The 27,094-nt window shown below is 41.9% G+C and overlaps 1 protein-coding gene across 4 annotated transcripts in view; it reads left to right on the top strand.

Annotated features, from left to right (window-relative positions):
- The window catches only part of CNTN1 (contactin 1), a 520,093-nt gene that overhangs the window by 40,841 nt on the left and 452,158 nt on the right, over window positions 1–27,094 (top strand). The window contains exon 1 of one of the 4 annotated variants that reach the window (XM_038769922.1): window positions 24,908–24,959. The exons of the other annotated variants lie outside the window; for them this stretch is intronic. The gene's annotated coding sequence lies outside the window, so the exon portion shown is untranslated. Of the gene's footprint in view, window positions 1–24,907; window positions 24,960–27,094 lie in introns of those variants that run through there. 4 annotated transcript variants of the gene reach the window in all.

Raw genomic sequence — 27,094 nt, forward strand, 5'->3', positions numbered from 1 at the left:
CCTCCTCTTAACTCTCTAACAGGGACCTCAGAAACATTAGCTGCTAAGTAGTCATATTCCATTGATCTGATTTCTAGATGTTTTAGAAAAAGCACTGCTAATGCTTGCAATTCTGTTGGAAAAGCTAACGACCCTATGTCTTTAATGGGAAAGGGGAAGTAGAATAAGATAACTCTATTGCATTGTAGAAATGGAGGTTTCTATTTCAGTTTTTGGAGAAAATGGGGAAATGATAGAGGCTGTTTTGGACTTCAGAATGGTTAGTGTTATTACTTCAGGGTTTTTGGGAACATTATAGGGCAGTGTTGGACCCGGTTTAGGAGCTATCCCAAATATCTCATGTTTAGGAGATGTTTGGGAGACCAAGAGAGGATATTGATTACATACCTACTGAGTGCAAAGGACTGTACTAAGTACTTGGGAAAACACAGTAGGCTAAACAAAAAATGTTTCCTGCCCTCAAAGAATTTACAGTCTAATGGATGAGAAAGACATATGAAAATAGTCTACAAATAGTGGGATCAGGGGGCTACCACATTAATCCAAGCACTTATCCTGTCCCACCTTGATTACTGTATCAGACTCTTTGCTGACCTCCCTACCTCCTATCTCTCCCCATTCCAACCCGTACTTTTTTTTTTGTATTCACTTAGTACTGACTATGTACCAGGTAGTAGAATGATTATATAGGATGAAATAAAATGAATAATTGAATGCCCAATTAAATATATCTGATATATCTAGTGCTGGGGATGGGAACAAATACGTAAGTGCTGAGGGTAGTTGTTGAGTTGAAGTGATGAGGAATTTTGATAAATAATCAAGCATGTCCTGGGGTTGGTGGGGGTTTGCGGGGCTTTGTAGATGGGGTGGGTGTGGCAGATTGGTATGGCAGGCAGTTCTCTTCTAGGGTACAGCGGGAGCAGGAGCTCAGACATGAGAGAAGCAAGAGAGGGGTAGTTAGGTGAGCCTTAGAGGAACAGAAAACGGGAGCCGGGAAGTGGGAAGCTGGAAACATGCTCATGTATCCCCTATCCTAAAAATCCCTCCCTTGATTCCCCAACTCCCTCCAGCTATCGCCCCATCTCCCCACTACCACCTTCTTCAAATTCCTTGAACAAGTTTCCTACATCTGCTGCCTCCAGTTTTTTCCTTGACGCTTTTTAATTTGGGTTCCACCCCCTCTGCTCCATTGAAATGGCCATCTCAAAGGACGCTAGTGACCTCCTTCTTGCCAAATTCAATGGACTCTACTCCATCTTACTTCTCCTCCATCTCTCAGCTGCCTTCAACAGTGTGGACCACCCCCTTCTCCTGGAAACATTATTCAAACTTGTCCTTTCCTCTTTCTCTTTCTAGCTCTCTGGCTGCTCATTCTCAGTCTCTTTCATGATCTCCTTCCCTGCCTCCCACCCCCTTATTGTGGGAGTTTTTCAGGGTTCAGTTCTGGGTCCCGTTCTTTTCTCCATCTACACCTGCTTCATTGGGGACCTCATTCACTCCCTTAGCCTCGACAACCACCTCTCTGCAGATGATATCCAAATCTACATCTCCAGTCCTGATCTCCAGCCCTGGTTTTATAGAATAATGATCTGGACAGAAAGCATGAAGCAGCATGGGCCAGTGGAGAGAGTACAGGCCAGGACGTGGATTCAAATCCCAGCTTTGCCGCTCTCCTGCTGTGTGACCTTGGGGAAGTCACTTAACTTCTCCAGGCCTCAGTTACTTTATCTGTAAAATGAGGATTAATATGGTGAGCCCCTTGTGGGACATATACTATGTCCAACCTGATTAGCTTGTATGTACCCCAGCACTCAGTACAGCACCTGGCACATAGTAAGCATTTAACAAATACCATAAAAATTCTATTATTCATATTGGTGTCTCGAGCCCCCACTAGACTGTAAGCTCACTGTGGGCAGGAAATGTGTCTACCAAATCTGTTAGAGCATACTCTTCCAAGAGAAGGCATCTGGGCGTGGTGGGGTGGTCCCCTGGATCACAGCCAGGCCAACCCCAAGCAGCTGGTGAGACTGTGAGCAGGGATGTGTCTGTTGACTGTTATATTGTACTCTCCCAAGCACTTAGTACAGTGCTCTGCATACAGTAAGCACTCAATAAATGCAGTTGAATGAATGAATACATAGTGCTCTGCACACAGTAAGCATTCAATAAATATGATTAATTGATGGATTGATTGAGAAGAAAACTCAGATGCAAAATGGCTAAAGCTCAAAAGTCTCTAGACAGACTTGAAGCCTATAGTACTGTTCCTTGTCAGGGAGCCTGGGTTCTAAATGTGCTAGAATGGAAGTCTTTTCATAGATATACCTTGTTTAATTTTCCTCAATTTTACTGCTGCTTTTGGAAAACCATTAAGTGATTGCGAAGTGCGATTTCTGATTGTAGTTTCTAATTATAGATTCTGTGTAGCTTTGCTTTATGAAGCAGTAAATTAGCTAAACATTTGTGAAAGAGTTCATTGCAATGGGCTTCAACTTAGTGGGTTATTCAAGTGTTCTGCTGCTATTGCCAAGTCTCATGCGCTCTGGGAGGCCCAGCTGACAGGATGTGACTCCAGTGTTTAACTCTACAATCTGTGTGCTGTAGCACCTGCTCTCAGATAAGTGGATTCTTGGCATTCTTAATTTCTTTGGAAGGGGTAAAATCCATCTCCTTGACCTACAAAGAAACCCTGGAATCGGACAGTGGATATTTTCCCAGTTCCCTAAATCATTGACCCAGGTTAATATCTCTGTATAGCATCATTTTGTTTTCCAGCATCTGTCTAAAAATCAAAGTTGACTGCAAAAAAGAAATACCTCCCCACAAAAAAAAATCCCAAATCGAGTCATTCCTAGCATGAGATATTACTATATTCTGTTTGCCTGATGTTGAGACGTTGACTTTGTTGAGACATTTTCCTTAATAATTGTGGTCTTGTGGTTTTTCTTAAACACTCATATGCCAAGCACTGTACTAAGCGCTAGGGTAGATGCAAGATCATCAGGTCCCATATGGGGCCCCCAGTTTAAGTAGGAGGAAGTACAAGCATTGAATTTCCACTTTGCAGATGAGGGAACTGAGGTCCAGAGAAGTGGTGCTAAACCCAGTAGCTTAGAGAAGCAGTATGGTTTAGTGGCTAGAGCACGGATCTGGGAGTCAGAAGGACATGGTTTCTAATCCTTGGCTGCATCACTTTGCAGCGTGACCTTGGGCAAGTCACTTCACTCCTCTATACCTCAGTTTCCTCATCTGTAAAATGGGGATTAAGACTCTGAGCTCCACATGGGACAGGGACTATGTCTAACCCAATTAACTTGTATCTATCCCAGTGGTTACTACAATGCCTGGTACATAGTAAGTGCTTAAGAAATATCACTATTATATACTGGACAAATTTCAATCTTGAAATAGACCATCTCTTAAATGGCCCAGCCATTGAGCGTACAGGATGATTTCAGTGATTGGTAGTTGATTAGTAATATTTCTGGAGTGAACTGTAAACATGTTTAGATTGTAAGCTCATTGTGGGCAGGGAATGTGTCTCTTACATTGAACTCTCAAGCGCTTAGTAAAATGCTTTACACATAGTAAATGCTCAATAAATATAGCAATGAATGAATAAGTTTCTCTACCTACTGGAAAGGAGTCCAGGTGAAACCCAGTTTACCTGCAAATAGAGTTAGGAAAACTATTTCCTATATGAATGGAGGGCTGGTTCTGTAGAGAGCTCAATTGTGAGGGAAGGGAAATGTTAGTGTAGGTCATACAATCTCTTGTTCAATTCTCCACAAGCAATGTTCCAACAAATTGAAGCAGAAAATTAACCAAGTTTGTGTTTTCTAATCATCTAATTCATGATCCCCAAAGAATTGGTGACCTGCATTTTAAAGACTCAGAGCATCTTTGTCCAAGGAAAAGTTTAATTGCTTTTTCAAATGTATGAACTATTGAAATCATGATATATTTACAGATACTATCTCACTTGATATTCTAAACCCACCTCAAACAAGTTTGCAGTGCTAAAATAGAAGTTGCTGACATTGCAGTGAAATGGATTGGAATGACCAGAAAGTCTGGAATAACCACCAAATGACCTATAAAATTTTGACTTTTAATTAATGCATAGCTTTTAAATACTTTATGATTATGAGAGATACTTTATGGAGAGTACTGTGTGCTGTAAAACTTTAATTATGTTTGTATATTATCTGAGTAGCATGCAATGCTGTGCATACAAGAATAGTCAAGTTCATCATTTGGGGTTTTATTACTGTATGCTGTTCCATTTCTAATTTTTTTTTAAAATTGAGAGTGTATAAATTACTTTGAATTTGTTTAAAGCTTTTTAGTTTTCCAAAGCAGTTTTATATTGCTTATACTAATGATGATGGTATTTGTTAAGCACTTACTATGCTTAACAACACCAACTCTCTCCTCAACCCCCTCCAGTCTGGCTTCCGTCCTGTACATTCCACGGAAACTGCCCTCTCAAAGGTCACCAATCACCTCCTGCTTGCCGCATCCAACGACTCATACTCTATCCTAATCCTCCTTGACCTCTCAGCTGCCTTCGACACCGTGGACCACCCCCTTCTCCTCAACACGCTATCCAACCTTGGCTTCACAGACTCCGTCCTCTCCTGGTTCTCCTCTTATCTCTCCGGTCGTTCATTCTCCTCCTCCCCCTCCCATCCCTTTACTGTGGGGGTTCCTCAAGGTTCAGTTCTTGGTCCCCTTCTGTTCTCGATCTACACTCACTCCCTTGGTGACCTCATTCGCTCCCACGGCTTCAACTATCATCTCTACGCTGATGACACCCAAATCTACATCTCTGCCCCTGCTCTCTCCCCCTCCTTCAGGCTCGTGTCTCCTTCTGCCTTCAAGACATCTCCATCTGGACGTCTGCCTGCCATCTAAAACTCACTCCTTATCTTCCCTCCCAAACCCTGCCCTCTCCCTGACTTTCCCATCACTGTTGATGGCACTACCATCCTTCCCGTCTCACAAGCCCACAACCTCGGTGTCATCCTCAACTCTGCTCTCTCGTTCACCCCTCACATCCAATCCGTCATCAAAAATTGCTGGTCTCATCTCCGCAACATCGCCAAGATCCACCCTTTCCTCTCCATCCAAACTGCTACCCTGCTGGTTCAATCTCTCATCCTACCCCGACTGGATTGCTACATCAGCCTCCTCTCTGATCTCCCATCCTCCTGTCTCTCCCCACTTCAATCTATACTTCACGCTGCTGCCCGGATCATCTTTGTGCAGAAACACTCTGGGCATGTTACTCTCCTCCTAAAAAATCTCCAGTGGCTACCAATCAACCTAAGCATCAGGCAAAAACTCCTCATCTCGGCTTAAAGGCTCTCCATCACCTCGCCCCCTCCTACCTCACCTCCCTTCTCTCCTTCTATAGCCCAGCCCACACCCTCCGCTCCTTTGCCACTAACCTCCTCACTGTGCCTCGTTCTTGCCTGTCCCGCAATCGACCCCTGGCTCACGTCCTCCCCCTGGCCTGGAATGCCCTCCCTCCCCACATCCGCCAAGCTAGCTCTCTACCTTCCTTCAAAGCCCTACTGAGAGCTCACCTCCTCCAGGAAGCCTTCCCAGACTGAGCCCCCTCCTTCCTCTCCCCTTCCTCCCCCTCTCCATCCCCCCCCGCCTTACCTCCTTCCCTTCCCCACAGCACCTGTATATATGTTTGTACATATTTATTACTCTATTTATTTTACTTGTACATATCTATTCTATTTATTTTATTTTGTTAATATGTTTTGTTTTGTTCTCTGTGTCCCCCTTCTAGACTGTGAGCCCACTGTTGGGTAGGGGCCATCTCTATATGTTGCCAACTTGTACTTCCCAAGCGCTTAGTACAGTGCTCTGCACACAATAAGCGCTCAATAAATACGATTGATTGATTGCAAAGTACTGTTCTAAGCGCTGGGGAGATATAATCTTAATCCCCATTTTACAGATGAGGTAACTGAGGCACAGAGAAGTTAAGTGACTTGCCCAAAGTCACACAGCCAATAAGTGGTGGAGCTGGGATTAGAACCCATGACCTCTGACTCCCAAGCCCATGCTCTTTCCACTGAGCCATGCTGCTTCTCCTGATGCTTGTTTCTTTTTGTCTTCAAAACAACTATGCAAGGCAAGGGTAAAGTATTGTCATCCCCATTTTACAAATGTAGAGGCACAAAGAGGTTAATTGACTTGTCCAAGGTCACTCAGCAGCCTAATGGTAGGTCCTCAGACTCCAAACCCTTATTCTTTCCATTAAGCCATGTTACATTCCCTAGCTTTTTTGTTTTCTTTTAGCCTATTAAATCCTGAGATAGATTAACAGTAGTTTTACACTAAATCAAGGGAATACAATCAATCCAAGGGTAGAAAGTGAAGGAATTGATGGTGGTTATTGCAGCACTACTAGCTGTTATTTTTGAAAATTCATGGAGAAACAGAAATGTTCTGAGGGTTGGAAAAAAAGTGTCCATTAATACATATAAAAAGCCTGAGCGGACTCCTTAACGTTGATATCTGGGAAAGTACTAGAACAAGCAGTCACAACAATTAATTGGCCGTTCCCTAGAATAGCATGTGATACTAGGAGGCAATTAGCATAGCTCTAAAAAGAGCAGGTTATGCCAGGTAAATTTATCTCCTTTTTTTAAAAAAAAAATTGTATTAAGTGCTTACTATGTGCCAGGCACTGTACTTAGCACTGGGGTAGATTCAAGCAAATCAGGTTGGACACAGTCCCTGTCCCACATGGGACTCACAGTCTTAATCGCCATTTTACAAATGAGGTAACTGAGGCAACAGAGACTTTATGTGACTTGCCCAAGGTCACACAGCTGATAAGTGATGGAACCAGAATTAGAACCCAGGCCCTTCTGACCCCCAGGCTGGTACAGAGAGAAGCAGCATGGCTCAGTGGAAAGAGCCCTGGCTTGGGAGTCAGAGGTCATGTGTTCTAATCCCAGCTCTGCTACTTTTCAGCTGTGACTTTGGGCAAGTCACTTAACTTCTCTGGGCCTCAGTTACCTCAGCTGTAAAATGGGGATGAAGACTGTGACAACCTGATCACCTTGTACCCCCCAGCGCTTAGAACAGTGCTTTGCACATAGTAAGCACTTAACAAATGCCATTATTATTATTATTACTCTATTCACTAGGCCATGCTGCTTCTCCAGTGTTTACGTGCCAGACAATGTAGACAACTGAGAAGATATGGAGGTAAACTGTTTGGAGCTCAATTAGAATTCTGATTTCAGCCCCAAAGGAGAAGCTAGGAAAGTTTGGTCTTTATTATGTAAGCTCCTTGAGGGTAGGGAAAGTACCTACCAATTCTGTTGCATTGTACTGTCCCAAGCACTTAGTACAGTGCTGTGCACAAAGGAAGCCATTGATAAATGTCATGGATTGATTGATATTGATATTACTGTTAGGGCAATGCACTAGCTTGAAGCCTACAACCAAAAGGTATTCATCAATGGCATGCTGTCAACTTGCGGCATTTATCAAGAGGCCTCCACAAGAACCGGTCAATCAGGATATCTATTGAGCATTTATTTTGTGCAGAGCACTGTACTAAACACCCAGACAAGTTAAATAGAAGAATGGATTTCTAGGGAATTCAATACCTGTCCTTCTTACTTCCTGTGAGCCACATGTAGGACTGATTATCTTGTATGTACTCCAGTGCTGAGACAATGTTTGGCACATAGTAAACAATAACAATAATAATAATAATGATGGCATTTATTAAGCGCTTACTATGTGCAAAGCACTGGGGAGGTTATAAGGTGATCAGGTTGTCCCATAGGGGGCTCACAGTCTTAATCCCCATTTTACAGATGAGGTAACTGAGGCACAGAGTAGTTGTGACTTGCCCAAAGTCACACAGTTGACAATTGGCACAGCCAGGATTTGAACCTATGACTTCTGACTGCAAAGCCTGTGCTCTTTCCACTGAGAAATGCTTAACAAATACCACAGTTTTTATTTTTTATTAATTATTATGGACCTTGGAAGTTTGATTTTATTGCATAAGGTGAAGGTAACCTGGTCAAAGTCAAGATGTAGAGATGATGCTAGATTAGATGAGTTGGTGATCTTTATGGAGGCAGGAATCAAATTCAAGGATACCTAAAATGGAAAAATGACTTTGCAGAAAAGGAATGAAATTCGTTAGGGACAAGGGAACCAACGTCACGTCACAAACAAGCAATAAAATTTCAGGAAAGAGAACCAATGCGGCACAAATACAGAACAAAAGAGTTTGTAGTAGATCAGAAATTTGGTATGAATCAGCAATGTAGTATGCTATAAAACTAAAAAATAAACAAAACTAACTGCTGCATTCTTCTACAAAGCAGGGTGACCTAGTGGAAAGAACCCAGGACTAAAAGTCAGAGAACCTGGGTTCTAATCCCAATTATGCTACTTGCCAACGTATGACCTTGAGCAAGTCAATTACCTTTTTGCTCTGTGCCTCAGTTTTCCTCAACTGTAAAATGGAGATGTATTACCTTTTCTCATTCCTACTTAGAATGTGAGCCCCATATGGGGCAAGAACTGTGTCCAACCTGATTATCTTGAGCTATCTCAGTGTTTACTACAATGCTTGGCACATAGTAAAATACATATGGGAAGCAGCATGGAGTAATGGATAGAGCATTGGCCTGGGAGTCAGAAGGTCATGGGTTCTAATTCTAGCTTCACCACTTGTCTGCTGTGTGGCCTTGGGCAAGACACTTCACTTCTCTGTGCCTCAGTTACCTCATCTGTGAAATGGGAATTAAGACTGTGAGCCCCATACAGGATAGGGACTATGTCCAGCCCAATTTGCTTGTATCCACCCCAGCACTTAGTACAGTGCCTGGCACATAGTAAGCACCTAACAAATTCTGTAATAATAATAATAATAATTTTTATATAACAAATACCACAATCATTATTATTATATGGTGTATTACAACAATAATGATGATGATAATAATAATGATAATAATAAGTTTGGGGAAGTAATCTTTCCAAGCACTGTTCAAGCCCCGTTAATGATATTGTCTAATCTTGACCACCACATTTTATAAGAATATAGAAAAGGTGGATGATGAAATTCAGAGAAAAGTGGCAAATTATCAATAGGTGCTGTGAGAAAAGCTAAATGGAATTAGGGCCATCTGGCCTATAGAAGAGGAAAAAATGATTTAATTGTCTTTGTGCAGCGAGGATCCTGACTGGTTGTTTTTATTTATAAACAACTAAAATAAGAGAGAATGAATGTAAATGGCAGCAGAATAAAGTTCAGTTGAACTTCAGAAAGAGGTTGTTGTAGTAGCAGGGTCAAAAGGCACTGAAAGAGACTATCAAAGGAGATTTAATCAATCATATTTATTGAGCATTTGCTGTGTGCAGAGCACAGTTCTGAGACCTTGGGAGAGTACATTATCACAGAGGTTGAGGATCTTCATCTTTAGAAGTAATAATAATTATTCATGACATCATTTTAAAAAGGCTTAGTCCCCTTACTCTTCCTTGCAAGGTGGGAAGGGAAGATAACCAATCAGTGGTATTTATTTAACATTTTGTGTTTGTAGAGCAATGTATTAAGTGCTTGGGAGAGTACAATACAACCAAATAGGTAGACATGTTCATTGCCCACAGGGAGCTCACAAGGAGAAGACATTAAGATAAATTATTGATATGTACATAGAATGCTATGGGGGATGAGGATGGATTGAATATCAAATGCTTAAAAGTTATAGATCCAAGTGCATAGGTGATGTAGAAGGAGAAAATCTAGTGGAAAAGAGGCCTTGTGCTAATATTTTCAAATTTATCAATCTATGCCTCTCTTGCCATTTTTAATTTAATACAAAAGCACTCCAAAAAAAGACAAAAAGATTAGCAAAGTACTAAATGTATTTAAAACAATTTTCTTAAGCTTCTGAATGAACATATATTCAGTTTTTTCAAATCTTTGTAATTTAGAATTCTGAACCAATCTATAAGTTTCCATGTTTACTATGTCTTTGACTAGAGCAAAGCGCCGCTTTGGAAAAGGAAGAACTCCATTTGTGTTTTAAAAACACTTGTTATAAAACAGTTTTGTTGCTAGGTAGCAGTATTTTTTAGGAACAAGTAATTGTAATTTTCCAATTATAACAAGACAATGGGTTGCATCAGTAGCCAGTCCATATTATATTGAACACAATAAAAACACTGGAGGAAAATATCCTTTCATTCCTACCAAGCTTGACCTCTGGTGAACATTAAAGGTGATATATGTAAACTCATCAAAATAGGATGTGAAAGAGTATTCTTTCATTTCCTGATAATAATAATAATAGTAATGGTATTGGCTAAGCATTTGCTATGTGCCAAGCACTGCACTAAGTGCTGGGGTAGATACAAGATGATCTGGTCCCAAGTGGGACTCACAGTGTAAATTGGAGGGAGAACAGGTATTGAATTACCATTCTGCAGATGAGGTAATTGAGGCCCAGAGAAGTTGAGTGACTTGCCCAAGGTCATACAGCAGATAATCGGTGGAGCTGGGATTAGCACCCAGGTCCTCTGACTCCCAGGCCCATAATAATAATAATGATGATAACATTTGTTAAGCGCTTACTATGTACAAAGCACTGTTCTAAGCACTGGGGAGGATACAAGGTGATCAGATTGTCCCACATTGGGCTCAGTCTTAATCCCCATTTTACAGATGAGGGAACTGGGGCTCAGAGAAGTTAAGTGATTTGCCCAAAGTCACACAGCTGACAAGTGGCGGAGTCAGGATTAGAACCCATGACTTCTGACTCTCAAGCCCGTGCTTTTTCCACTGACCCACACTGCTTCTCTGATTCCTGCACACTTCGATTTTCTTCAAAGCCCTACTAAAATTACATCTCCTCAAAAAGGCTTTCCCTGACTAACACCTCATATGGTCAGCTATATGACTTCCCTTCTGTGTTGCCTCAGCACTTCAGTCTGTATGTTTTAGCCACTTTGATTCTGTCCCTTTGGACCTTTAATTTCTGTTTGCCTCATTAAGTTGTAAGGTCTTTGAGGTCTTTGGTACAGTGCTCAGCACACAGTAAGTGCTCAGTGAATATGATTGTTTGATTGATTAATTGAATATCATGAATCAATTGACTTTCGTCATGACTGATCTTATTCATAGAAGACCGAAATAAAATAAAATGAATGTTTTACTTCTTCCATTACCTTGACAAGAAATCACTGAAAACTCAAGGTGATTCAATCATTCATATTTATTGAGCACTTACTATGTGCAGAGCACTGTAGTAAGCACTTGGGAAAGTGCATTACAAGAGAGATTGTTGAGTCTTCATCTATAAAGATTATTAATTATTACTGACATAATTTTTTTAAAGGTTAATTCCCTTAAATCTTCAGTGCAGAATGGGAAGTTAACCTAGAGAAATTTATTGAGTGCTCTAACTTGAACTTGACTCAATCAATCAGTGGTATTCAGTGAATGCTTTGTGCAGAGCACTGTGTTAAGCACTTGGGACAGTGCAAAATAACTAAGTTGATAGATATGTTCCTTGCCTACACAGAACTCATAGTCTAGAGGGAGAGACAGATATAATTTTATTTTGTTAGTATGTTTGGTTTTGTTCTCTGTCTCCCCCTTTTAGACTGTGAGCCCACTGTTGGGTAGGAACTGTCTCTATATGTTGCCAACTTGTACTTCCCAAGCGCTTAGTACGGTGCTCTGCACACAGTAAGCGCTCAATAAATTTGATTGATGATGATGATATAAAATAAATGCGTTACGCGTATGTACATAAGTACTATGAGACTGATGGTAGGGTGAATATTAAGTGCCTAAAGGGTACAAATCAAAGTGCTTAGGTGTTGCAAGAGAGGGAGTAGGGGGAAAATGGCTCAATTGGGAAAGGCCCCTTGGATGACGTAATAATAATAATAATTGTGGTATTTGTTAAGCACTTACTCTGTGCCAAGTACTGTACTAAGTGTTGGTGTGGATACAAACAAATCAGGTTGGACACAGTGCCTGTCCCACATGAGGCTCACAGTCTCGCCATTTTACAGATGTTACCCAAGCCCAGAGAAGTTAAGTGACTTGCCCAAGGTCACACCGCGGACAAGTGGCGAAGTTGGGATTAGAATCCATGAACTTCTGACTCCCAGGCCTCTGTTCTATCCACAGATGTGATTTTAATAAGACTGAAGGTGAGGAGGGTCATGTATGTCACATATGAAATGGGAGGGAGTTCCAGGTCAGAGGGAGGGACAATGGGCAGGCTGTGTGATAAACACGATCAAGATAGAGTGAGTAAATTGGCGTTACAGGAATGAAGTGTGTGGACTGGGTTGTAGTGGGAAATCATTCATTCATTCATTTGTATTTGAGTGCTTACTGTGTGCAGAGCATGGTACCAAGCACTTGGAAAGTACAATTCAGCAACAAAGAGAGACAGTCCCTGCCCACAATGGGCTCACAGTCTAGAAGGGGACAGACAGACATCAAAACAAATAAACAGGTGTTAATATAAATGCATAGAATTATAGATATGTACATATATACACAAGTCCAGTGGGGCAGGGAAGGGGGGTGTAGAGCAAAGGAGTTGAGTCAGGGTGATGGGGAGGGGAAGCCGAGGAAAAGGGGGGTTTAGTCTGGGAAGGCCTCCTGGAGGAGGTGAGTCTTCAGGAGGGCTTTGAAGGGGGGAAGTTGATTGTTCGGCAGATTTGAGGAGGGAAGGCATTCCAGGTCAGAGGTAGAATGTGGGCCAGGGATCGTTGGTAAGACAGATGAGAATGAGACACAGTTAGAAGGTTAGCACCAGGGAAGCTGGGATGTAGAAGGAGAGAAGGGAGGTGAGGTAGGAGGGGGAAGGTGATGGAGAGTTTTGAAGCCAATGGTGAGGAGTTTTTGCTTGATACGGAAGTTGATAGGCAACCATTGGAGATTTTGGAGGTGGGGGGTGACATGCCCAGAACATTTCTTTAGAAAGATTATCTGGGTACAGAGTGAAGTATGGACTGCAGTGGGGAGAGACAGGAGGTTGGGGGATCAGAAAGAAGGCAGATGCAGTAATCCAGACGGGATATAGTGAGTGATTGTACTACTGTGGTAGCAGTTTGGATGGAGAGGAAAGAGCGGATCTTGGCAATGTTGCAAAGGTGAGACTGGCAGGTTTTGGTGATGGATTGGATACGTGGGGTGAATTAGAGAGCAGAGTCAAGGATGACACCACGGTTGCGGGCTTGTGAGTTGGGAAGGATGATAGTGCTGTCCACAGTTACAGGAAAGGCAGGGAGAAGACAGGGTTTGGGAGGGAAGATAAGGAGCTCACTCTTGGACTTGTTGAGTTTTAGGTGGTGGGAGGACATCCAAGTGAAGATGTCTTGAAGGCAGGATGCGAGCCTGGAGGGAGAGAGAACAGGGGAGGAGATACAGATTTGGGTATCATCTGCATAGAGATGGTAGCTGAAGCCATGAGAGTGAATGAGTTCACCAAGGGAGTGAGTATAAATGGAGAATAGAAGGGGACCAAGAGCTGACCCTTGGGGAGTCCTTACAGTTAGGGGATGGGAGGTGGAGGAGGATCCTTTGAAGGAGACTGAAAGTGACTGGCCAGAGAGATGAGGAGAACAAGGAGAGGACAGTCAGCGAAGCCAAGGTTGGATAACATGTTGAGGAGAAGGGCATGGTCGACAGGGTCACATTAGTGAGGTAAGGCATTAGGGGGCAAGGTGATTTAAATCTGATGGTAAGAAGTTTCTCTTTGATGTGGAGGTGGATGGGCAACCCTTCGAGGTTCTCCAGTAGTTGCCTATCTGCCTCCACATCAAAAAGAAACTCCTTATTATAGGCCTTCAAGCATTTGTCTTGCCCCCTCCTCCCGTGCCCCACTGGTTTCCTATTACAACCCAGCCTGCACACTTCACTCCTGTAATGCCAACTTATGTACCATGATTTCCTCTCTCTTAACCACCACCCTCTCACCCATGTTGTGCCTCTGGCCTGGAATTTTCCCTCCCTTTTCATATCTGACAGATATCTGACAGATGATCACTCTCCCCAACTTTAAAGCCTTATTTAAGAGCACATCTTCTTCAAAAGGTCTTCCCCAATTAAGCCCTCATTTCCTCTTCTCCCTCTCCCTTTTGCATCACCCTTGAACTTGGATTTGCACCCTTTCTTCACCCCTCTCTCAGCCCCAGAGCACTTATGTAAATATCTGTAATTTATTCATTTACTGTCTGTAGCCACTCTAGACTGGTTCTTTGTGGGCAGAGACACAGGTCTACCGACTGTTATATTGTACTCTCCAAAGAGCTATGTCAGTGCTCTAAACACAGTATACACTCAACAAATATGATTGATTGATTCTTGAGGAGTGGGGAGATATGGATTGAAGGTTTTGTTTTTTGTTTTGTTTTTGAAAAATGATCCAAGCAGATGGAATTATGGTCTGGAATGGGGAGAGACAGGAGGCCGGGACCTCAATGAGGAAGCTAATGCAGTAGTCAAGGTGGCATAATTGCTTGGATCAGAAGAGTAGCAGTTTGGACTTCCCAGACTAAGCCCCCTTTACCTCAGCTCCCCCTCCCTTCTGCGTCACCTCAATTTGCTCCCTTTGCTTTTCCCCCCACCCTGCCCCACAGCACTTATGTACATATGTATATATCTATAATTCAATTTATTTATTTTGATGCCTGGTTACTTATTTTGATGTCTGTCTCCCCCTCTCTAGGCTGTAAGCCTGTTGTGGGCAGGGATTGTCTCTATTGCTGAATTGTACTTTCCAAATGCTTAGTGCAGTGCTCTGCACACAGTAAGTGCTCAACAAAAACGATTGAATGAATGAAAGGGTGGATTTTAGAAGTGTTGTGAAATTAGAACTGATAAAATTTGGGGATAATTTAAGTATGATGGGTTGAATGAGCGAGATGAGTCGACAGTAATGCCTAGGTTATGGGCTTGTGAGATAATAATAATAATAATGGCATTTATTAAGTGCTTACTATGTGCAAAGCACTGTTCTAAGCGCTGGGGAGGTTACAAGGTGATTAGGTTGTCCCAAGGGGGGTCACAGTCTTAATCCCCATTTTACAGATGAGGGAACTGAGGCCCAGAGAAGTTGTGACTTGCCCAAAGTCACACAGCTGACAGTTGGTAGAGCCGGGATTTGAATCCATGACCTCTGACTCCCAAGCCCGGGCTCTTTAATAACAGTAATAATAATAATAATAATGATGGCATTTATTAAGTGCTTACTATGTGCAAAGCACTGTTCTAAGCACTGGGGAGTTTGCAAGGTGATCAGGTTGTCCCATGGGGCGTTCACAGTCTTAATCCCCATTTTTTTTTACATTTGAGGTAACTGAGGCACAGAGAAGTTAAGTTACTTTCCCAAAGTCACACAGCTGACAGTTGGCAGAGCCGGGATTTGAATCCATGACCTCTGATTCCCAAGCCCGGGCTCTTTCCACTGAGCCATGCTGCTTCCCATGAGGATGAGGTTCATCGTGGTTTGGATGAGATGAGATTTCAGTGGATGAGATGAGGATGGTGCTGCTGTCTACGGTGATGGGAAAGATGAAGATAGGATTTGGTTAGGAAAGTGAGGAGTTCTGTTTCGAACATTTTCTGTTTGAGGGGTCAGCTGGCCATCCAGGTAGAGATCTTCTGAGGGCATGAATCGATGTGAGACTGCAGAGAAAGAGAAAGGTCAGGGCTGGAGAGTATAGTTATTCACATGGAGATGATAATGGAAGTCTTGGGAGCGAATGAGTGCTAAAAGGGAGTGGACGTAGATGGAGAATAAAGGGGGACCCAGAACTGAGCCTAGAGGGAATCCTACTTTTAACACTTTTACATTTGTCCATAGTACTTCCACATTAATTTGAAAAATTGGCTTTTATTTTCATAGTGACAGTTATTTCCCAAAGGAGGAATTTTCCACTTCCTTGACAAGAAATCATTGAAAACTAAAAGATGGCTAGTCATTGACAAGTATCTGAATCCAGAGATCATTCATCAACCAATCTCAATCCCTGAAAACTATATTAGAACAGGTATTGGAGAATAGGACAATAGAATGGGGCAGTGGTTTACTTGCCCGCAACCTTGGTGTCATCCTCGACTCCACTCTCTCATTCACCCCTCACATCCAAGCCTTCACCAAAACCTGCTGGTCTCAGCTCTGCAACATTGCCAAGATCCGCCCTTGCCTCTCCATCCAAACCACTACCCTGCTCGTTCAAGCTCTCATCCTATCCCGTCTGGACTACTGCATCAGCCTTCTCTATGACCTCCCATCCTCGTGTCTCTCCCCACTTCAATCCATACTTCATGCTGCTGCCCGGATTGTCTTTGTCCAGAAACGCTCTGGGCATGTTACTCCCCTCCTCAAAAATCTCCAGTGGCTACCAATCAATCTGCGCATCAGGCAGAAACTCCTCACCCTGGGCTTCAAGGCTCTCCATCACCTCGCCCCCTCCTACCTCACTCACCTCCCTTCTCTCCTTCTACAGCCCAGCCCCCACCCTCCGCTCCTCTGCCGCTAATCTCCTCACCGTGCCTCGTTCTCGCCTGTCCCGCCGTCGACCCCCGGCCCACGTCATCCCCCTGGCTTGGAATGCCCTCCCTCTGCCCATCTGCCAAGCTAGCTCTCTTCCTCCCTTCAAGGCCCTACTGAGAGCTCACCTCCTCCAGGAGGCCTTCCCAGACTGAGCCCCCTCCTTCCTCTCCCCCTCACCCCGCTCTCCATCCCCTCCGTCTTACCTCCTTCCCTTCCCCACAGCACCTGTATATATGTATATATGTTTGTACGTATTTATTACTCTATTTATTTATTTTACTTGTACATAGCTATTGTATTTATTTTATTTTGTTAATAAGTTTGGTTTTGTTCTCTGTCTCCCCCTTCTAGATTGTGAGCCCACTGTTGGGTAGGGACTGTCTCTATATGTTGCCAACTTGTACTTCCCAAGCACTTAGTACAGTGCTCTGCACACAGTAAGTGCTCAATAAATACAACTGATTGATTAATAGCACAATAACAATAATAGTAATAATGATTATGATACTTATTAAGTATTTACTGTGTGCCAAGCATTGTAGTAAGCACTGGGACAGTACAATATAATCAGGTTGGACTTAGTCTTAGTCCCTTATGGGGCTCACAGAAAAGAGGGAGGGAGTAGGATTTAATTCCCATTTTACAAATGAAAAAAATGGGGAGCACAGAGGCTATGTGACTTGCCCATGATCACACAGTAGACAACTGGCAGAGACAGAAGCATGTTAATAAGTTTACACTTGATGATTGGAGGTGTAATATTTCCACTAATGGCTTGACTGCCAATTTTTGTCCAGAAAAGATTTCTGAAATAATCATGGAAACTGAAAATTGACCGACAAAATGAAGTATGCCATGGACTCTTCAGTTTCTCTTCTGTGTGAATTCAGTCATTTCTATTTAACACAAACTTGTCTCCAGGAATAATCCAAAAGGATGCTAATTGGCATCACCCAAAATGTTATCTCCTGATCTTTGCCATCAAGGGAATAAAAAATGTCACCTCATATATCTGAACTTTGGAACAACCACCAGATGGTTATGACTTCTGTTGCTGACCTTACATTCCTTTTCAGAAGGGGGAAAATAATTGGTAATAATCATTTTTTAATTTTTTATTTTTTAATGATATTTGCTAAGGATTTACTCTGTGTCAAACACTGTTTAGGTGCTAGGGTAGGTACAAGTTTTATAAGGTTGGAAACTGTCTTTGTCCCATATGGGGCTCACAGTCCAAGTTGGAGGGAGGAGGATTTAATCCTTATATTACAGATGAGGTAACTGAGGCCCAGAGAAATTAAGTGACTTGCTCAAAATCACACAGCAAGCAATTGGCAGAGCCAGAATTAGAATCCAGGTTCTCTTACTCCCAGGCCTGTGCTCTTTCCAGTAGGCCATACTGCTTCTCACCTGCTTTTGAAGTCAACTGAAACTTGCCTATGAATTTAGTATCAGCTAGACTGAAAACTTGGCATCCTGGGGAGATTGGAAGTGGTGATTATGCCATTTATCCAATAATCAGGTTTGCTTGCCAGGGACTTTTCAAAATCACACATGATTTCTTGAAAACTCTATGAAGATGTGGGAGGGACAACTGTTTGCTATCTGCATTAACAGAAAAACGAACTCCGCTCGGTATCTCAGAAGCTTTACTTAATCATCTAGTGGATATTCATTAATTCACTCATTCAGAAGTATTTATTGAGTACTTACTGTATGCAGAGCACTGTACGAAGCGCTTGGGAAGTTCAAGTTGGCAACATATAGAGACGGTACCTAACCAACAACAGGCTCACAGTCTAGAAGGGGGAATTGACCAAGGCATCCCCAGGAACGTTGGCAAGCAGTGATTTACTAAGCATACACAGGCTGGACTTAAACTCTGAAGATTGTTTGCTACTCATATTGGGAAATTCATTCTGAAGAGCAAACCCCACTAGAACACCAAAAGCATATGATCAAGCTAAACAGACATCAGCATGACACTAAAAGCAGTCTGGCCTAGTGGAAAGAGCATGGGCCTGGAAGCTGGAATATCTGGGTTCTAATCATTTCATTGGCTCTTTGGGCATGTCACTTATCTCTTCTGTGCCTCAGTTTCTCCTCTGAAAGTGGGGATTCAAAACCTGTTCTTTCCCCTCCTTAGACTCTGAGCTACATGAGAACTGGGTCAGATCTGATTATCCTGTATCTACTGTAATGCTTAGCACAAATGCTTGGCACATAGTAAGTCCTTAACAAAGACCGCAATCATTATTATTAATAAACAAGAGCACACCATTTGCTAATTATATTGTAGAGCAAATGCCCCTAAAGGGATCAATTAACCAAGCTTTTCCTCAAAAGGAGGAATCTCTGAGTTGCTGATTGGAAGAGCTTTCTACTTGGTAAGATTCCAGGTAACAGATTTTTTTTCAGTGGTATTTAAGTGCTTACTACATGCCACGCTCTGTACTAAGGTAGGTACAAGATAATCAGGTTGGGCACAGTTTATGGCCCACATGGGGCTCATAGTCTTCATCTCTATTTTACAGATGAGATAACCGAGGCACAGAGAAGTAAAGTGACTTGTCCAAAATCACACAGCAGACGAGTAGTGGAGTGGGATTGGAACCTAGGTCCTTATGACTTCCAGGCCTGTGCTCTTAACTTTAGACCACTCTGCTTCTGCTCTGTTTACAACACTTAATTTTTTTATGATAGGTAGCCTTGGGAAGCTAAGGGTTTTAGATATCCTTTGTCCTAAATAGAATGAAATCTCTTTGATTACAAGAATGATCTCTTGACTTCAGGAAGTGTGGTTCAAGGGAAGAAGCATTAAACTGGGATTCAGGAGACCTGGCTCCTAATTCCAGCTATGCTTATGGCCCTCTGTCTGACCCTGGGCCAGTCACTTAGCCTCTCTGGGTTCCCATTTGCTCCTCTGTGGAAAGGGGGTAAGTTATCTGATTCCCTACTATTTAGGCGGTGAACCGTATTCCACCGTTCATTCAGTTGTATTTATTGAGCACTTTTTACAGAGCTCTGTATTAAGTGGTTGGGAGAGTGTCAGTTTGATCTCCTTTTTCCTCTCCTCCTCCCCATCCCCCCCGCCCTGCCTCCTCCCCGCCACCACTGCACCTGTATATATGTTTATATAGATTTATTACTCTATTTTACTTGTACATATTTACCATTCTACTTATTTTGTTAATGATATACATCTAGCTTTACTTCTATTTATTTTGATGACTTGACACCTGTCCACATGTTTTGTTTTGTTGTCTGTCTCCCCCTTCTAGACTGTGAGCCCGTTGTTGAGTAGGAGCCGTCTATATATGTTGCCATCTTGTACTTCCCAAGTGCTTAGTACAGTGTTCTGCACACAGTAAGTGCTCAATAAATATGATTGAATGAATGAATGAATCTGTTTCTCTTGGAATCTACCCCAGGGCTTGGCCCATAGCAAGTATTTAATCAATCCCCAAACTAGCGCATGACTTTTCTAAGTATGGAAACCTAATAAAGCATAATACAAAAACTGCATTTGAAGGGCAATTGATATTTCTTGTTAAGTTTTTTTTTCCCCAGGACAATAGGGATGAGAGATTGAGAGAACATACCAATATGGGTGCTCCTAGGCCCTAGGAAAAGCAGAGCTAATATGAGTGATTTGGGGCTGAAGTAAAAGGGAAGAGCAGGGAGGAGTCAGAATCTAGATAATATGCCCCTCAGGGGCTTGTAAGGTCCCTGAGGGCAGGGATTATGGCTTCCAACTTTATTTTACACTCTCAAATATTGAATACAGAGCTGTGTGCACAGTAAACACTTTAAAAATAGACTGCCCATCGTGGGTGGATCACATGTCTACCAACTCTGTTTGTGGCTTTGTGGGAAAAGCATGGGCTTGGGAGTTAGAGGTTGTGGGTTCTAATCCCAACTCTACCACTTGTCAGTTGTGTGACCCTGGACAAGTCACTTAACTTCTCTGTGCCTCAGTTACCTCATCTGGAAAATGGGGATTAAGAATGTGAGCCCCCCTGATAACCTTGTACCTGTCCCAGTGCTTAGAACAGTGCTTTGGACATAGTAAGCACTTAACAAGTACCATGATCATCATCATCATCACCCCAAGTGCTTAGTACAGTTCACTTACTGTGTTAAGTGCCCCCAAAATACCATTGATGATGATTGATTGATCTGGTCATGGTAGTTGTCTCTGAAGCTAAACGGAGCTTGACAAGTTTCCACAGAGTGGATGGTGAACTTGGTGTGGACTATCACATGGGCAGGACTTTAGGTGATCATCTAGGATGAAAATAATTCATTCAGTCATATTTAATGATCACTTACTGTGTGTAGAGCACTGTACTATGCGCTTGGGAAGTACAAGTTGGCAACAGAAATGGTCCCTATCTAACAATGGGTTCACAGTTTAGAAGAAGCTCAAATAATGGTACTCAATACCTTAATATAGTTAAGTGCTTACTATGTACTAAGCACTAGGGTGATAGAAGATAAACAGGTTGGACGTAGTCACTGTCCTTCATGGGGATCCCAGCCTAAGAGGTTTGGAATCTCCATTTTACAGATGAGGAACTGAGGAACTGGGCAAAGATAAATTAAGTGACTTGCCCAAGGTCACATAGCAGGAAAATCGCAGAGCTGGGATTAAAACCTAGGTCCCCTAATTTCCAAGCCTGCGTTCTTTCCAGAAGGACAAGCTGCTTTTCTTGCTTTATTGTCCAAGACATTCTCTGCTCCCTACATAATAGCATTAGATTTCCATTAACTTATTAATGACAGTTTCTGCATGCTTTATTTCTTCTATCTCAAGTGCAGTTAATAAGTGGCTCAGAATAGAAAAGGATTGAAGTGGTTTGAAGGAAAGAGAATATAAATATCCAATGAGAGTTTAGTGGCATATCTAAAGAATATTTCTTTTCTTACATTGGGCTTTAAATCCACAAGGCAGCATTAATCATGGATTTGCCAGTTGAAAAACACCAAAATTTCTTACGGAGATTTAAGTAGATTTCTTCTTTTATCTGAGTGAAAAAATAACTTAAAATTTAATTGAATTAGGTGATTCGGAAGCAAGTCTGCAGTGAATTAACTCAATGCATTCTATTTCATGATTTCTTCTTCTCCAGTATGCTTATATCTACTTAATCTGCATGCACCCCCACTGCAGTTTAGTACGATATTTGAGTGTCATTGAAAAATATGGCCTATTCTCATTAAAACTGGAAAAATGCAGGTCTTATATTTATGTGAATCAAAAGCACTTCTTGGTGTTCCCTCTGTTATGCAGTCCAAAGAAACTTTGAACATTTGGGCTTATTTAGCATAGAAGCTTGATATTATCCCATATAGGATTTAAGAAACAGATATGAGGAAAGGGGCCTCCTCCGAATTCTACCCTCACCAAATTAGGCATAGCTCTTATTGCAGTTGTGGGATGAAAGCAATGGCGTCAATCAAGTGGTGGTATTTATTGAGCACTTACTGTGTTCAGAGCATTGTGCTAAGCGTTTGGGAGAATACAGTATAACAAAGTTGATAGACCCATTTCCTGCCCACATAGAGCTTCTAGTCTAAAGTCCTTAACGTTTCGCTGAGACAGACATACAGTCAGGACACTGAGGCAGACTTTTTACATCTCCTCCTCTGATCTCTCTCCCTCTCTTCAGGCTCAGCTCTCCTCATGCCTTGGATGTCCTCCCATCACCTCAAACTTAACATGTCCTAAACAGAGCTCCTTATCTTCCCACCCAAACCCTGTCCTCTACCGGACTTTCCTATCACTGTAGATGGCACAACTGTCCTTCCCGTCTCACAAGCCCATAACCTTGGCATTATCCTCAACTCCTGTCTCTCATTCAACCCACATATTTAATCCAATACCAAATCCTGTCGGTCCCACCTTCACAACATTGCTAAAGTACACCCTTTCCCCTCCACCAAATTGCTACCAACGTTAATACAATCACTCATCCTATCCCTCCTAGATTACTGCATCAGCCTCTTTGCTGACCTCCCAACCTCCTGCCTCTTCCCACTCCAGTCCATACTTTATTCAGCTGCCTGGATCATCTTTCTACAGAAACGTTCAGGATGTCACACCCCTCCTAAAAAACTCTAGTGGTTGCTTGTCCACCTCCGCATAAAAAAAACCCTCCTCACAATTGGCTTTAAAGCATTCCATCACCTTGCTCTGTCCTACCTCACCTCACTTCTCTCCTTCTACAGCACAGCCCGCACACTTCACTCCTCTAGTGCTACCTTTCTCACTGTGCCTCCATCTCTCCTGTCTCGCCTCTGACCCCTGGCTCACGTCCTGCCTCTGGCCTGGAATGCCCTCCCTCCTCAAGTCTGCCTGACAATTACTCTCCCTTCCTTCAGAGCCTTACTGAAGGCACTAAGCCCCACTTTTCCTCATCTCCCACTCCCTTTTGCATCACCCTGACTTGCTCTCTTTGCTCTTCCCCCCTCTCCCGGCCCCACCCGTAACTTTATTTATTTTCATGTCCGTTTTATTGATGTATATCTCCCCTCTCTAGACTGTGAGCTCACTGGGGGTAGGGATTATCACTCTTTATTTCTATATTGCCATATATCTCCAATATCTCCGATATTCTATATTGGACAAGCGGTGTAGCTCAGTGGAATGAAAATGGGCTTGGGAGTCAGAGGTCATGGGTTCAAATCCCAGCTCCTCCAATTGTCAGCTGTGTGACCTTGGGCAAGTCACTTAGCTTCTCTGTGCCTGTTAGCTCATTTGTAAAATGGGGATTAAGACTGTGAGCCCCACATGGGATAAACTGATCACCTTGTATCCTCCCCAGCGCTCAGAACAGTGCTTTGCACATAGTTAATGCTTAACAAATGCCATCATCATAATTATTATTATTATATTGCACTTTCCCAAGAGCTGGTAGAGTGCTCTGCACACAGTAAATGCTTAGTAAATATGATTGAATGAATGACTGAATTTTATCTCTTTTACCCCATACTGGAAGTCAGGTGGGGTGGGATTCTAATGGACTCAGACAATATCTTGAAGCTATGGAAATTTCACTTGGAACAATGAAAATCAATCGATAGTATTGATTCTGTGCTTGCTTTAGGCAGAGCACTGTACTAAGTTTTGGGGAAGAGTACATAGATGATCCTTCAGACAAGGCTCACAGTCTGAAAATGGAGTGATGGGAGTTGGTAAAGGACACCCAAGAGTAGACTGAAATGATAAAAACGGCAAGATGATATAGAAAAGTAAAGAAAACAACGAGGACAATAAGGGCCACTATATGTTTTTCTATTAAGGCTTTTGTTTCATGTGAAAGTTAGCTGGTTCTCTTAAATTTGCTCAGATTTTTCTAGCAATAATTTAAAATGCACTTCTTTCCTTTTGTGTTCTTTCCTTTCATTAAGTATTCTTCCTAGATATCACAGTCTCGAAAGATTATCAGCCAGAATTCAAACCAAGAAATAGGTCAGCTTTTCTCTACACTTCAGCATCATTCAGAATTGCTAAAAAAATGCTAATGTTCTTTTGAGTGATTTAGTGAGGAATCTCTTGATGTCCTCTAAGTTTTTGCATGAGGGAATTTTGTTGAGGAGGAATTTTTCTGACAGTGCTGGTGAGATTCTGGAGGTATATTTCCTTTAATCTTCTTGTAGTCTAGAGATAAGGCTGCTTTTACAAGGTCACATGGATTGAAGCTTCTGCTGGAAATCCCAGCCAGAGAAGCAGTGTGGCTCCGTGGAAAGAGCCTGGGCTTGGGAGTTAGAGGTCGTGGGTTCTAAACCCAGCTCTGCCACTTATCTGCTGTGTGACTTTGGGCAAGTCATTTAACTTCTCTGTGCCTCAGTTCCCTCATCTGTAAAATAGGGATTAAAACTGTGAGTCCCACGTGGGACAACCTGTTTACCCTGTATCTACCCCAGTGCTTAGAACAGTGCTTGGCACATAGTAAGTGCTTAACAAATACCAACATTATTATTATTATTAATAACCACAGAATTTCCCCATAGCAGAGAGGTTGGGGTGGGTGGAGGTGGGGAGGATGTGGAGAGAATCAAGAAAATCTACATAATAAGAATAGATTCCTGATTTGCTCACTCAGAGGCATCTGTTTAAGCATTTGACAATTATTCAACTCAGAAATTCAGGGTAAAACAGAGAAAAAAGAATAATTTCAGAAAGTTCTGCCTGGGTAAGATCCTGGAGAAGCTGTCTTCTTACATATCTTGGCTTGAATTATAAAAGACCTTCTTGTCCTCCTTTGCTGATTTAGGTCTCACTGAATGGATGTTTGTATTTTTAAGGAAAAACAACAACATTGTATCCACTTAATGGATTAGTTGATGAAGAACATTTTTGTAAGTACTACAAGTCCTTTGCCTGAAAATAGGTTGAGAAGGTTAAAAAGCATTCTCCTGAAATCATACTTAATTTGGTTGTCCTTTTCTCCAAATCATTCAATACAAGATGTGAAAAATAAGATGTTACTATGTCAACCATTTCAAATGTTTTGGAAAACATTGCAAAATAGAATAAATGTCACTTGGGGTGAGGAAACAAGCCATCCCAGGTAAATGATGAGAATTATGGGATTTATTAAGCTTTTTCTATATGCTTAGTTGGTGGGGTAGTTATTATGGTATTTGCTAAGTGCTTACTATGTGCCAAGAGCTGTTCTAACTGTTGGGATTGATATAAGGTAATCAGGTTGTCCCTCGTAGGGCTCATAGTCTTAATCTCCATTTTGCAAATGAGGTAACTGAGGCCTAGAGAAGTTAAATGACTTGCCCAAGGTCACACAGCAGACAAGTGTGGAGCCAGGATTGGAACCCACATTACAAGGCTATGAAATTGGACATGGTTCTTGACCCACATAGACATCATGATCTATTTTATTTTCATTTTCCAGATGAGGAAACTGAGACCCATCAGAGTTGTGACTTGAGTACATATCTGAAATTTATTTCACTATCTGCCTCCTCCTTTAGACCATAAGTTCCTTGTGGGCAGGGAGTTGTCTACTACCTCTGTTGTATTTGCACTCTCCCAAATGCCTAGTACAGCGTTGAGTACAGTAAGTGCTCAATAAACACTATCATTTGATTGATTGCAGAGTGTCACCAAGTAGGTCAGTCTTCTGACACCCAGTCCTGTGCTCTTTCCACTGGACCACACTGCCTCTGTTCTGTATCTAATGGAATGTTTTTTGGTTTGTTTTATTATATACTAAATAACTACTGTGTGTCCCTGAAACTTTTCTAAACAATCTTATAAAATAAAAGTTTTTCATAGTTATCTAGATGTGAGCCAAACCTGCTCTCACCTTGTTAGCTTATAAATTACTTACTAGACTGTAAACTCGTTGTGCGCAGGGAGCGTATCTGTTTATTGTTGTTTTGTATTCTCCCAAATGCTTAGTACAGTGCTGTGCACACAGAAAGCACTCAATAAAAACAATTGAATGACAAGGAATATATTTTTCCAAGGGCTTAGTACAGTGCTCTGCACTCAGTAAGTCCTCAATAGGTACCACTGATTAATTGCACCTCCCCAAGTGCTTGGAATTTTATGACTGATTTTTACAGTTGATTTCAGAGATCCAAATTTGGGAATTATTTTTTTATCCTATAAATTGTCATGCTGTTAGGGGCAATGGAGGTGAGTATAAGGACCTTGAAACCGAAAAGGAAAGGTTATACCTACACCATTTACGTGCATCTTTTAATGACCAATTTTGAGAACCAGTTGAGGAAAAGCAAATAAACTTAAGTTGTAAGGCTAATAACTCAATTTTTCAAAGTTTAGGTACATTGACAGGAGTTATATAATGTTTGACCCTACCAAAGTGGCTTTAGAAATTCTATCACCCTTGTAAAAAATCTCAAAATGGTGCCATTTTTAGTAATACCATACAGACTTCCAACCTTCTTTCTTTCAGGCAACAGTTCTTACTGTTATATTTGGGCTTATTTTAATCAGAAGCAAAATTCAGAAATATTTGAAAGCTAAAAGGTTCAGCTATTCAATTCCAAATGTGAGCCATGGATTTTGGGAGTTTCTCTGTTGAACATGAAAATCAACCAGTTCATAGATGTTACTGAGTGCTTGCTGTGGGCAGAACACTGTACTGAGCATTTGGGAGAGTACAATACAATAGAGTTTGTAGATATGATCCCTGCCCTCAGAGACCTTACAATTTAGTAGGGCAAACAGACATTAAAATAATAAAGGGTATAGACATAAATGCTGTGGGGAGGAGTGGGGACAGAATTAAAATGCTTAAAGGATATAAACCCAAGTGCATAGGTAGTGTAGAAGGAAAGGCAATAGTTGGAAAAGTGAGGTGTTTGTCAGAGAAGGTCTTTTGGAGGAAGTGTGACTTTAGTAAGGCTTTGAAGAAAAGATGAACAGTGTAGGAAATGAAAGAACATTCCATATCCTATTTTGATGCGTTTACATAAATTACATTTATTGTTCACCAGAGGTCATGCTT

Source organism: Tachyglossus aculeatus, chromosome 2 (genome assembly GCF_015852505.1).
Source record: "Tachyglossus aculeatus isolate mTacAcu1 chromosome 2, mTacAcu1.pri, whole genome shotgun sequence".
NCBI lineage: Eukaryota > Metazoa > Chordata > Mammalia > Monotremata > Tachyglossidae > Tachyglossus > Tachyglossus aculeatus.